Source organism: Protopterus annectens, chromosome 17.part0, assembly GCF_019279795.1.
Source record: "Protopterus annectens isolate FY-2018-M chromosome 17.part0, PAN1.0, whole genome shotgun sequence".
In the NCBI taxonomy this organism is placed as follows: Eukaryota; Metazoa; Chordata; order Ceratodontiformes; family Protopteridae; genus Protopterus; species Protopterus annectens.
Genome location: NC_056751.1, coordinates 162,072,864 through 162,085,680, shown reverse-complemented (window position 1 = coordinate 162,085,680; position 12,817 = coordinate 162,072,864). Strand labels below are relative to the sequence as shown.

Genomic DNA, 12,817 nt, shown 5'->3' with positions numbered 1-12,817 from the left:
ACTGATTTTGGACAGACACGTGTGCTGAAAATGTATTTGTGAGCTTTGCTTGTGTTGAAATGCATCAACAGTGCACCCTGCTAAAATGAAGAGAAATGTGCATATATTATTGTAGCTGAATTAAATATATATGTTTTACTAGAGAATACTGGCACAAAATGAGTTTAACTTTGAGAAAAATAAGGGAAATGTAAATGAGCTGTTAAACCATTAAACCAACACCCCACAGTGCTGAATAGGACTGGAGATGATAGGTCTGGGAAAGAGCCTTTGTTCATTCACTCAGTGAAAAGAAGGGAGGCCCCAGGTACTGCCATAAACATTTGGATGTGTATTGTGGCCATCTGTGCTAAATTCCTGTTTCAACTTCAAAGGGTAATACTGTGACAACCTAGAGTCAGGTGACCAGATGAGGTCATTCTGCCAGCCCTTTTGGAAATTAAATTTTAGATATTAAAAAGAGAAATCTCAGAATATAGAGTATTGTGTTTGGGAAGCCTGACTAGAAAGGCCCACATCCACAGCATCTTGCCTTTTGGTAGTAAGTAACTTAACTAGGGAACAGTAAACTTCTTTTAGATTCAGTAAGGAATATAGTGAATCTTAGTTTAGGGAGTGTTTTTCTGTATTTTTATGTGTCTGTCCATCAATGTTAATTTCAATATGTAAATATATATTCAATATTTTCCTGTTCTTTTATTATTTATTATTAAATATATTTAAAATGTTTATTGTGCTAGTCATTGTAGGAAGTATCTAAACTTTGAGAGTACTTATATTTATTTTGTGATACTGTGTGGGCCACTCCAGAAGCCCTATCCATTTTGGTGAACTACTACCATTTGTATTAGTATTAATATTACACAGTATACTTGGACACCCTTTTAAGAGCATTATAGTAACTGAGTGGTGGCAGTGAATCTACCTTATAGTCTGGGTAAAGTTGGTAGAGTGGGTAAGCTGTGCCAGTCTTTCCCAGGTGTGTGTGTGTGTGTGTGTGTGTGTGTGTGTGTGTGTGTGTGTGTGTGTGTGTGTGTGTGTGTGTGTGTGTGTGTGTGTGTGTGTGTGTGTGTGTGTGTGTATGAAAATTAAATCCTAAATATCTTGAGTTGGCAATTATTATTAAACTTCTAAACCTGAAACTCACAGTAGTTAGTAAGGCATGAAATTCTAGATATATAATATCTCAAGGTTTGACAAATATGAACATCTGGTATAAAACAGAAGGAGAGAAGGTGTATTACTATTAGTTTACAATAGTTTGTTTTCTAAACTTGTCACTACAGATAATTCATTAGAATGCTTGATGGCTGTCATACAGGGAAGCAATTTATTAAAACCCCTCACTGCCCACAAATGGGGTATGCAGAACATCTTCATTACTATAAGAAGTTAAGCACTTACCTAGAATCTGGCCAAATTCCTTTACTGAGGGATTTTAATTATCATGACATAGATTGGACATCTTATTATACCATAATTTAGAACTGGTGAGTATAAACACATGTAATGAGAATCCTTGATATCGCCACATGCAGTGATCTAAAAAGTATAAAAAATATTGTTACGGATCCATTTGGTAGCGCTTATCCTTGTTCTACAATATTTGACCTTATAACAAATACAATCAAGAAAAACAAGTTTAAAACATTTAATTATGATAAAACTGATATTTTACCAAATATTTCTGTGAGGCAAAGGCATAGGTCACAACAAAGGAGGCTTCTCCCATTCGCTGCTCTTCACTGTGTAAGTCTTCTTAACTGCTAAAAGCTGATGTTTATAATGCTAATTAAAGATACAGGGCCTTTCAATGCAAAGACAAACATAAAAGACTCAACAAAGTTCTGCACTTATAAAGTATTTTTGTAATACAGTTGTTTACCTTATCTGGTTTGCAGCTAATCATTGCATCTACTGATGCTATGCATTTTAACATACTACCCTTTTTTGAATCACCCCATTTTAAGTTAGAATAAATCCTTCACAAGGCATATACTACTTTGTAACGCTCAAATTCCCTGGGTTACAGAACTTTTTGACCATCTAATCAATCACCTACACTTACTAATTTCTAAAGTATAGGTCCACATATACTCACATAACAAACACAACCAATCAAAATCATGTTTCTGATTACATCATCCTGAAGAACAAAACTTCCACCTCTTCTGGACACTTCAGAACATCTTTGCTTATTGTTTTAATCTTAAATATTAAAATATTGAAACAAAAATGAACTTGTGCTATATAAAATAAAAACTGCAAAGCAAAAGGGGTAAAAATTGTCTTACTTAGCGACTTATTTAGTGACTGCAAACTTCAATGGATCTGCTAGTGAAAAAAAGCAAGTTTTATGAAGAGCTGATAAAAAATATAATACAAAGTTCTGGGTTCCATGTCCTCAAACCTTAACCTCTTAACACAAAAATCAGAGACAAAGCAAAAAATAATGTGCGTATGGCAGATGAGAATATCTGTGCTATTTTGCAAGAGTGCAATATAAAAAAACAGACCTACTTGGGTGGTATGTGATAGTCTACCTTACCTAGAATTCTGGTCAGCAGTGGAGAAAAACTCCTAATCTCAGCAGCAGCACTGAAGGAAAAAAAAAAAGCACAAAAGAAAAAGAAATTGAGTCTTCTGTTTCAGTCCAGCTTTAAAACAAACCCCAGACATCCTGTGATCAATTTCCTTGACAAACTTGCAAAACTGCAGCCAAGCCACTACACCTGGACTTCAGAGATCACTCAGCTCTTGGTCCAATGATTGCCAATGGCAACAACCTCCCTCCACTCTTCTGAGGAGCAAATTTATCATGGCCACACTCAAATTGTTTCCCTGGATAGACATCCAATTCACTACGCTCAACTCCAAAAGAATGGACAGCTTTTGTTTGTCTTCTATGGTGGTTGATTGCGGACTAACCTGACCTAATGCATCTCAGGTCTGCCGGCACAGAGTAAGCAGGCAGAAAAAAGAGAAAGACAAGTTCAGCCAGCAAGAAGCATGCAAATTAAGTGCAGTAAAGAGGTGCTGTGATTGGCTGAATCGTTTGCAGCCAAACAGAGGTCTCTTTACTGCAAATACCAGGATAAAAAGCAGCCAAATCTGGCATTCAGGGCTGGGAATGTACTTTAGAATAAAAATGGATGCTCCTTGGTAATTTGGGACACTTGAGAGCTACTGTATGTGTTTTTAACATTTGAAGATTAAAATGAAAAGAAGTGCCCAGAGGAGGTGGAAGTGTTGTTCTTTTCTGTTGTCTGTTACAGTGTACTGTACTCAGAGACAACATATTATATACTTCATTCAGAAATTACAAATTTTTCAACTAAATAATTAAATGTTTAGTAAATATTTAAATACAGCATATATATATATACATAATTTTTAATCTAATTTACAACTTATAAATGCTACTTTGTATGTTTTTCTTTTCGGATTAACCAGCCATTCGTTATTCCAGCCTAAGGTTCAGTGACAGCAAGACCAGATAAGAGGGAGTCTACTGTATAAGCAATGCAGAATGGTGGATTTTGGTGATTATTTTATACTGTATTTACCCTGAATTAGAGAAGGATCAATTCCAGGTGTCTGTTAAATATTGCTTTAATTCGGATATGAATAAGAGGAGATTATCTGTTTGTCATAATGGAAGAAGTAAATATCTTCGGGTTTTAGCAACACAGCAAGGATACAGTGAGTACTCAACAGAATGTTATGATTTGTAAATATTAAGGAATAATTTATGTAATTTATGTTTACTGGGTCTGAGTTAGTAGTGCTATTTTGGATAACCTCAGAATACTGATGGGTGTTATTTCTTAATTTCCAGATGTAAATAAAAGACATATGATTATCCTTGGCTTCAAAAGGCAATTTTAAGTTCATGATTTGCCTTACAACCCCTCAGTAGCTTTTAGCTCCTTATAAATGTTCTTGAAGCAATCTTTAATATGAGAAATTTTAGATCTGTTGTATGATTTAAGAAGTGTTATTTTTTCTCTCTTGTTATATATTTTATTTAAGCTGGCAGGCTGCCAGGGAGGCTTGTTCTTAAACTTCCCAATTGTATTTGGCTGTTATAGGAATGGCTGGTTGCGGGCACTTATCTATGTGTGAATAGAACTTCTTTGTATAAATAGTAACTGTGTCAGTGTTGAGTCTGATGAGGTTATGAGTGAATATATAGCTCATTGTAGAGTTTTAGGTTTGCCCATTTGAAATCCTTAAATTCAGAATTATTAACTACATGGGTTTTAGAGATTTTGAAACAGATGATTACAAGTTTATGGACAGACTTAACCAGGGGAGGATAGACTAGAGGGACAGTATATGTAGCAGGTTTTTTGGCTTGGACCTGGTCAAATATTTATACCCTCTAGTTTGTTTGTTAACTATCTGCTCCTGGAAATTTTTATTTCCAAAGTGTAAGAATCACTGGGCATACCTAACTTTGGAGGTATAGATGCACCAGTTTATTGAGGGGTTGTTTAAAATCTCCCAATACAAAGGCATTTTTTGGCAACAGTGAGTTCCTTAAGTGCATTTTGGAATCTTACATGATCATCAGGGGGTATGGAGGATATCCTAAAGCAGGTTATAATTTGATAGTTTGTCTTGTTTTAGGTAAATTGGAGTTAAATGAGTTCCATTTGTGGACCTCTGGGAATTTGTCTGAAGGTGATATGGTCCATGACAGATACAAAAATGTGACCACAGTTTACACGAGGCATGAATGTATGTTAGGATCAAAACCCAGGTATGGAGGGAGTATTATCTTTGCAATGCAACCAAGTCTCAGTAATTACAAAAACATGTATGTGTTTAAATTACTGGAGAGCCTCAAGATGAGGCAATTTGTTGTTAAGACTTTTGTTATTGAAAAGAGACACCTTGATATGATCTTAATAAGGACTGAGAATGGTTAGATTGTTATCTTGTATGTTGGGATGCCCATTAGCTGGACTCTGTCTAAATAAAGACACTATGTGGGCAGCAACAGCTTCAGCTGGTATGCAGAAGCCATGAAACAAGTGATGCATGTCATTCTTGGTGAAGCAAGTTGGACTGCTTGTCATCGTATTCCATGCTGACACATACTGGATCCCCCCACCAGAATGACACCAAGTATTATGCCAAGGCATCATCATGAGTGAAGGAAAGATTCTACACAGGACAAGTGTCTTGTTTGCAATGGACAAATGCATGGTGTGACCCATTATGTATCTCTGCATATTCGTCATTCATATCCACATGAACTACCATTAGGTCATAATCATATTTGTCTGGTGAGAAGGATTTTAGAGCCCTTGTGATGTCAAGGATCCAGACACCAGAAAGAAAACTAACTGGAACCCTGTCTTTGTCCAGTCTTGTGAGTGTGTAGGCAATGTTCTTAACAATACAGTCACCAAATACTAAGATATCACTATGTTCTACTGATGGAATGTGAGGTACTAGATGGTTTGCAGTCTACCTCACAGAGATATTTACTATGTATGAGCATGTGGCTTATGTGGTGGCTGTCTGCTGTGACCTAGTCTTCTTATTCCTAGGAGGCTTTGGTAGGAACTGTTTTACAGCCTCAGCATAAGTCAGTTTAGTGTGCTTGTGAACGGATACTGGTGGGAGGGGTGAGGCCATTTTACTAGGTGAGATGGATACTTGCAAAATCCATAAATGTTTTACCTTCTCACAGAATTAATTATTCACAACAAGTAGAAGTTAAATTGTCTGAGAACATATGGCAGTTGTTACACTGGCAGAGTGTCCCAAGTGCTGTACGGCTAGCAACAGAAGGGATACAAGCAACTTTATTTTCCATTTTGTCCAGGAGGGTTGCAGATTTAGTTTAGTCTATGTGCTGAATATTACTGTCCGTAGCCTGTACAATGAGAACTAGGCTAAGAGAAGGCACTGCTAGTTCTGAACAACCAAGTGTGGTTTAGCACAGCCATGTATACACCATGTAAGAAGAACACTGTTACAACAGCATCTACGTCAGACATAAAGAGTCTGCTCAACTAGTATCAATGCAGTAACAACGAGGGGTACAGTGCACAACCAATAGCAGCCCAGTGCAAACTCATTCAACCTAGAGGCAGTATCATAGCAAATAAATGCTTGTCTAGCAATGGATAACAGCCATGTGCAACTGTGTACAGCTTTCAGTAATGCGTCTATGCTGAAACACTTAAATGAGCAAATTAGCCAATAGCCAAACACCCAACGTATTTGTCTATTCACTCTGAGAGTGACTTCTGAAAAGCAATAACTGGCTAATGTGCAGTTTCTCCTATAGTGGCAAAAAGCAGAGTGCCACAGCACACAAACCAGAGTATTATATATTAAAAAACAGAAAAGTGAAATGGCCAGTCAGAATACAACTTGCTATTAGGTCATCAGTAATTTGAGCTTTTAGAAATGCAGCAAATTGCTATCTCACACAAAATAATCACTAGCAATGTTTCAACATGGCCCTCAAACATTGTAAACCAAGTTCTGTCCAGTTAGCAATATGCACTGAAATCAACAAAACACTGTTATCTCATGAGTTCAATGGCAATTTAAGTGATTAAAACACTCTTGCCTAGTGTTTAAAGTAACTAAAGAAAAAGAGTTAACTCCTGTAAAAACAGGCAAATCTGGTTCAAGCAATAACTCAGATACACAGCTCACAGTACTTATGACAAAAGGAGAGCAAGACCCACAAGTGAGAAACAAAAACTGAAAAACTAATCATAATGCAACCCAGTACTAGGCTGGCTGTAATTTGAACACCACAGACAACAGCAAGGATACAGTGAGTACTCAACAGAATGTTATGATTTGTAAATATTAAGGAATAATTTATATAATTTATGTTTACTGGGTCTGAGTTGGTAGTGCTATTTTGGATAACCTCAGAATACCGATGGGTGTTATTTCTTAATTTCCAGATGTAAATAAAAGACATATGATTATCCTTGGCTTCAAAAGGCAATTTTAAGTTCATGATTTGCCTTACAACCCCTCAGTAGCTTTTAGCTCCTTATAAATGTTCTTGAAGCAATCTTTAATATGAGAAATTTTAGATCTGTTGTATGATTTAAGAAGTGTTATTTTTTCTCTCTTGTTATATATTTTATTTAAGCTGGCAGGCTGCCAGGGAGGCTTGTTCTTAAACTTCCCAATTGTATTTGGCTGTTATAGGAATGGCTGGTTGCGGGCACTTATCTATGTGTGAATAGAACTTCTTTGTATAAATAGTAACTGTGTCAGTGTTGAGTCTGATGATGAGGTTATGAATATATAGCTCATTGTAGAGTTTTAGGTTTGCCCATTTGAAATCCTTAAATTCAGAATTATTAACTACATGGGTTTTAGAGATTTTGAAACAGATGATTACAAGTTTATGGACAGACTTAACCAGGGGAGGATAGACTAGAGGGACAGTATATGTAGCAGGTTTTTTGGCTTGGACCTGGTCAAATATTTATACCCTCTAGTTTGTTTGTTAACTATCTGTTCCTGGAAATTTTTATTTCCAAAGTGTAAGAATCACTGGGCATACCTAACTTTGGAGGTATAGATGCACCAGTTTATTGAGGGGGTGTTTAAAATCTCCCAATACAAAGGCATTTTTTGGCAACAGTGAGTTCCTTAAGTGCATTTTGGAATCTTACATGATCATCAGGGAGTATGGAGTGTATCCTAAAGCAGGTTATAATTTGATAGTTTGTCTTGTTTTAGGTAAGTTGGAGTTAAATGAGTTCCATTTGTGGACCTCTGGGAATTTGTCTGAAGGTGATATGGTCCATGACAGATACAAAAATGTCACCACAGTTTACATGAGGCATGAATGTATGTTAGGATCAAAACCCAGGTATGGAGGGAGTATTATCTTTGCAATGCAACCAAGTCTCAGTAATTACAAAAACATGTATGTGTTTAAATTACTGGAGAGCCTCAAGATGAGGCAATTTGTTGTTAAGACTTTTGTTATTGAAAAGAGACACCTTGATATGATCTTAATAAGGACTGAGAATGGTTAGATTGTTATCTTGTATGTTGGGATGCCCATTAGCTGGACTCTGTCTAAATAAAGACACTATGTGGGCAGCAACAGCTTCAGCTGGTATGCAGAAGCCATGAAACAAGTGATGCATGTCATTCTTGGTGAAGCAAGTTGGACTGCTTGTCATCGTATTCCATGCTGACACATACTGGATCCCCCCACCAGAATGACACCAAGTATTATGCCAAGGCATCATCATGAGTGAAGGAAAGATTCTACACAGGGCAAGTGTCTTGTTTGCAATGGACAAATGCATGGTGTGATCCATTATGTATCTCTGCATATTCGTCATTCATATCCACATGAACTACCATTAGGTCATAATCATATTTGTCTGGTGAGAAGGATTTTAGAGCCCTTGTGATGTCAAGGATCCAGACACCAGAAAGAAAACTAACTGGAACCCTGTCTTTGTCCAGTCTTGTGCATGTGTAGGCAATGTTCTTAACAATACAGTCACCAATTACTAAGATATCACTATGTTCTACTGATGGAATGTGAGGTACTAGATGGTTTGCAGTCTACCTCACAGAGATATTTACTATGTATGAGCATGTGGCTTATGTGGTGGCTGTCTGCTGTGACCTAGTCTTCTTATTCCTAGGAGGCTTTGGTAGGAACTGTTTTACAGCCTCAGCATAAGTCCGTTTAGTGTGCTTGTGAACGGATACTGGTGGGAGGGGTGAGGCCATTTTACTAGGTGAGATGGATACTTGCAAAATCCATAAATGTTTTACCTTCTCACAGAATTAATTATTCACAGCAAGTAGAAGTTAAATTGTCTGAGAACATATGGCAGTTGTTACACTGGCAGAGTGTCCCAAGTGCTGTAAGGCTAGCAACAGAAGGGATACAAGCAACTTTATTTTCCATTTTGTCCAGGAGGGTTGCAGATTTAGTTTAGTCTATGTGCTGAATATTACTGTCCGTAGCCTGTACAATGAGAACTAGGCTAAGAGAAGGCACTGCTAGTTCTGAACAACCAAGTGTGGTTTAGCACAGCCATGTATACACCATGTAAGAAGAACACTGTTACAACAGCATCTACGTCAGACATAAAGAGTCTGCTCAACTAGTATCAATGCAGTAACAACGAGGAGCACAGTGCACAACCAATAGCAGCCCAGTGCAAACTCATTCAACCTAGAGGCAGTATCATAGCAAATAAATGCTTGTCTAGAAATGGATAACAGCCATGTGCAACTGTGTACAGCTTTCAGTAATGCGTCTATGCTGAAACACTTAAATGAGCAAATTAGCCAATAGCCAAACACCCAACTTATTTGTCTATTCACTCTGAGAGTGACTTCTGAAAAGCAATAACTGGCTAATGTGCAGTTTCTCCTATAGTGGCAAAAAGCAGAGTGCCACAGCACACAAACCAGAGTATTATATATTAAAAAACAGAAAAGTGAAATGGCCAGTCAGAATACAACTTGCTATTAGGTCATCAGTAATTTGAGCTTTTAGAAATGCAGCAAATTGCTATCTCACACAAAATAATCACTAGCAATGTTTCAACATGGCCCTCAAACATTGTAAACCAAGTTCTGTCCAATTAGCAATATGCACTGAAATCAACAAAACACTGTTATCTCATGAGTTCAATGGCAATTTAAGTGATTAAAACACTCTTGCCTAGTGTTTAAAGTAACTAAAGAAAAAGAGTTAACTCCTGTAAAAACAGGCAAATCTGGTTCAAGCAATAACTCAGATACACAGCTCACAGTACTCATGACAAAAGGAGAGCAAGACCACAAGTGAGAAACAAAAAACTGAAAAACTAATCATAATGCAACCCAGTACTAGGCTGGCTGTAATTTGAACACCACAGACAACAGCATATTACCCTTTCTCACGGGATAATCCTTAGCAATGTTCCAAGATGGCTCCCAAACACTGGCAGACTAAGCTGTGCCTAATTAGCAATATACACGGAAATCAGAAAAAATGTTTTCTCAGTTATTAAACCTCAGAGAAAATACACTGCACTGGTGTTTGAAGGGAGTGAAGAAAGGAGTCAGATCTAGTAAGAACATATCGAAACTAGTTCCAGCAAGAACTCAGATGGACAGCTTACTGCACTAGACCCTCAGCAAACAAGCCTATTGGGTGCATGAGGCTTGAAGGCAGCTGGGAAGAATACACGTGAATGTTCATGATACACCATGTATATAATGCCTCAGTAGCTTCAAGCAACAAAACATTTGCCAGGAATCTTTTGAAAAGTGAATACTATGGCCTTAATTTACAAGTAAGAAATAGGTTATGATTATATTGACATAATGAGTAAACTGGGCATTTTACTACAAGGCATACAATGCACAGAACTGTTTTTGTTATAAATATATGTATATGCTATAGGAACTATTCTGCCTAAATGCAAGACAGACATTTTAAAAGAAGAATTATAAAGATGGAGATCATTCATATCATCAAAACCCAGAAACAAGGATGTTGGAATGCTGGTCAGCATGAGAAAAGAAGTTCCTGCCATGCGCCTGCAGATTCCAGGAATGTAGTAAGTGCTACGAAAGATAATCTGGTAAGACAGATAAGAAGACTGAACTTGCAGCAAATCCATAAATAAAGCTAAATCACTGATAATTAAATAACCCTCCATTGCCGACTTCAGAAAAAATAAAATATGTCCCTAATATTTCCATGTTTGGAAACAAACAGCAGTCTACCGATATAACAGAATTTGCATCATAAAAAAGGAAAAATAATGGACTGATGCTTAGGAAAACAGCAATGCAGCCCACACGATAAGTAGTGCTCTGCAATAATGGTCTTATCTTTGAAAAAGCATACAACATGCAACACTCTTTGAGTCTTCTTGAGGGTATTCGGTACATGTGCATACAGTTGTTCATGGGTATTAGTCTGCAGAGTATTACACACCTAGTCAATAACCAGAAGTCAGAATCAAACCCTGTACCTTGCATCTGTGAGGGAAAGACCCTAACCCTTATGCTAACCTTGCACCACCAAGCATTTGGGATCACATTTGGATCACCTTCAGGTATTAATTAAGCCAGCGCTGTTCATAGGAAAAAACAAGGCAATTACTTTGCAAACTATTACATCTCTAGCCAATAACCAGAAAGTGACCAAGGGTGAGAATCAAACCCTTTACCTTGTGTGAGTTTGGTGAAAACCTTAACCTTTATGTGAGGAAGTTCAGTATATGCACAGTCAAGTGCTTAAGAATACTCAGAAAATGCATGCACAGGTTCAAGGATGCTCAGCGCATGCAGAGAGAGATGTCGGAGGAAACTCAATACATTCACACACAGACAGGTTTTCCAGGATGCTTAGCGTTTGCATAGACAGGTGTTCCAGGATGCTAAGTATTTGCACATACAAGTGTTCAAAGATGTGCAGTACAAGAACAGATGGGTGTTTTAGGATGTACAGTACATGCAGAGAGCAGTTTTTGAGAAAGCTCAGAACATGCTCAGACAGTGTATGAGGATGTTTAGTGCATGCACAGACAGGCAATGAAGGAAGTTCATCACCTGCACAGTAAAGTGTTCAATGAAATTCAGTACATCCACAGACAGGTGGTTAAGGAAATACATTACATCCACAGACTAGTGTTCTAGGAACTCAGTACCTGTATAGACAGATGTTCTAGGAAGCTTAGTACACCTACAATCAAGTGGTTAAACTTATTTCAGGAGATGCAAAGTCTGATGTTTGAGGAAATTAGTAAACACTTTCATGCAAATTCTAGTATTTAAAAAGTCTCAGCAGACAAATGTTTGAAGAAGCATAGTACATGTACAGGCAGGTGTCCAAGGAAACTCTGTAAATGCACAGGCAGGCATTCCATGATGCATAGACAGATGTTCAAGGAAGTTCAGTACATACACAGAGAGGTGTTCAAGGAAGCTCTGTACATACAGGTCAAGTGTTTGAGGATACTCAGTATATGCACAATCAGGTATGTAAGTGGTCATCCTTTGAGATAATAGTGTCACATGACTTAGACTGAAGTAACTATGGAGCTAGTTGCAACCAAAGTGGATTGTGCCCAAGGTGATGACATACCTCCCAGAGTAGATCTGTCTGTATGTTCCTGTCCTTTTGTGTCATCCTTGGTTTGGTTTGTGGCATGGATTGTACAGGCACAGAAGCTATGTCCATGGAATGGGAAGTGGATGTGGCCATCACATTGCCTGTTACTAATTCTGAAAATGTGGGTCCTAACTATAGTGGAAATCGGCTGCCATTTTAAGGAGCTGGGCAGGTTTCCAACACCAGGCATTTGTATATCCACAATGAAAGACCCTGATAAAACAGCATTTGTGAAAACACCAAAATAAATCACTCAAACTAAGACCCTACATTAATACATGCAGCTATGTGAATAAACTACTGATGCTGAATATATTGGCACAGAAAAATATATGTAGCTTACCTTGTGCAGATGATCTCTTCACCTGAAGTACAGATGTCTCTGAAAAATGAAGTAGTCATGATTGTAAGTTCTATCAAACCACACATTGAAGTGGTATGGCAGATATTTGTCCATATTAAGACAGGCTCACCTTAAGCATACAGAGCAATATAAAAAAGCTCACAAATAGCCAGGAATGCTATATAGAAACCAGAAATCCTTACTGTGTCCAGCAGAGTCATTATTGCCAATACATGCCTACCCCCTCTATTATATGGTTCTCCCATCCTGAATAACATTCAGGGCACCCTAAAATCTAAACTAGAACAGATTTACAACAAGGTATCTAG

The 12,817-nt window shown here is 37.6% G+C and overlaps 1 long non-coding RNA gene across 1 annotated transcript; it reads right to left on the bottom strand.

Moving 5' to 3' along the window:
• Positions 1-1,408: 1,408 nt before the first annotated feature.
• Positions 1,409-12,529, bottom strand: LOC122791386. The gene is made up of 3 exons (XR_006363159.1): positions 12,489-12,529; positions 2,549-2,598; positions 1,409-1,542 (listed from the first exon to the last, which is right to left on the bottom strand). It is a non-coding gene; the product is annotated as an uncharacterized LOC122791386 (long non-coding RNA).
• Positions 12,530-12,817: the final 288 nt, after the last annotated feature.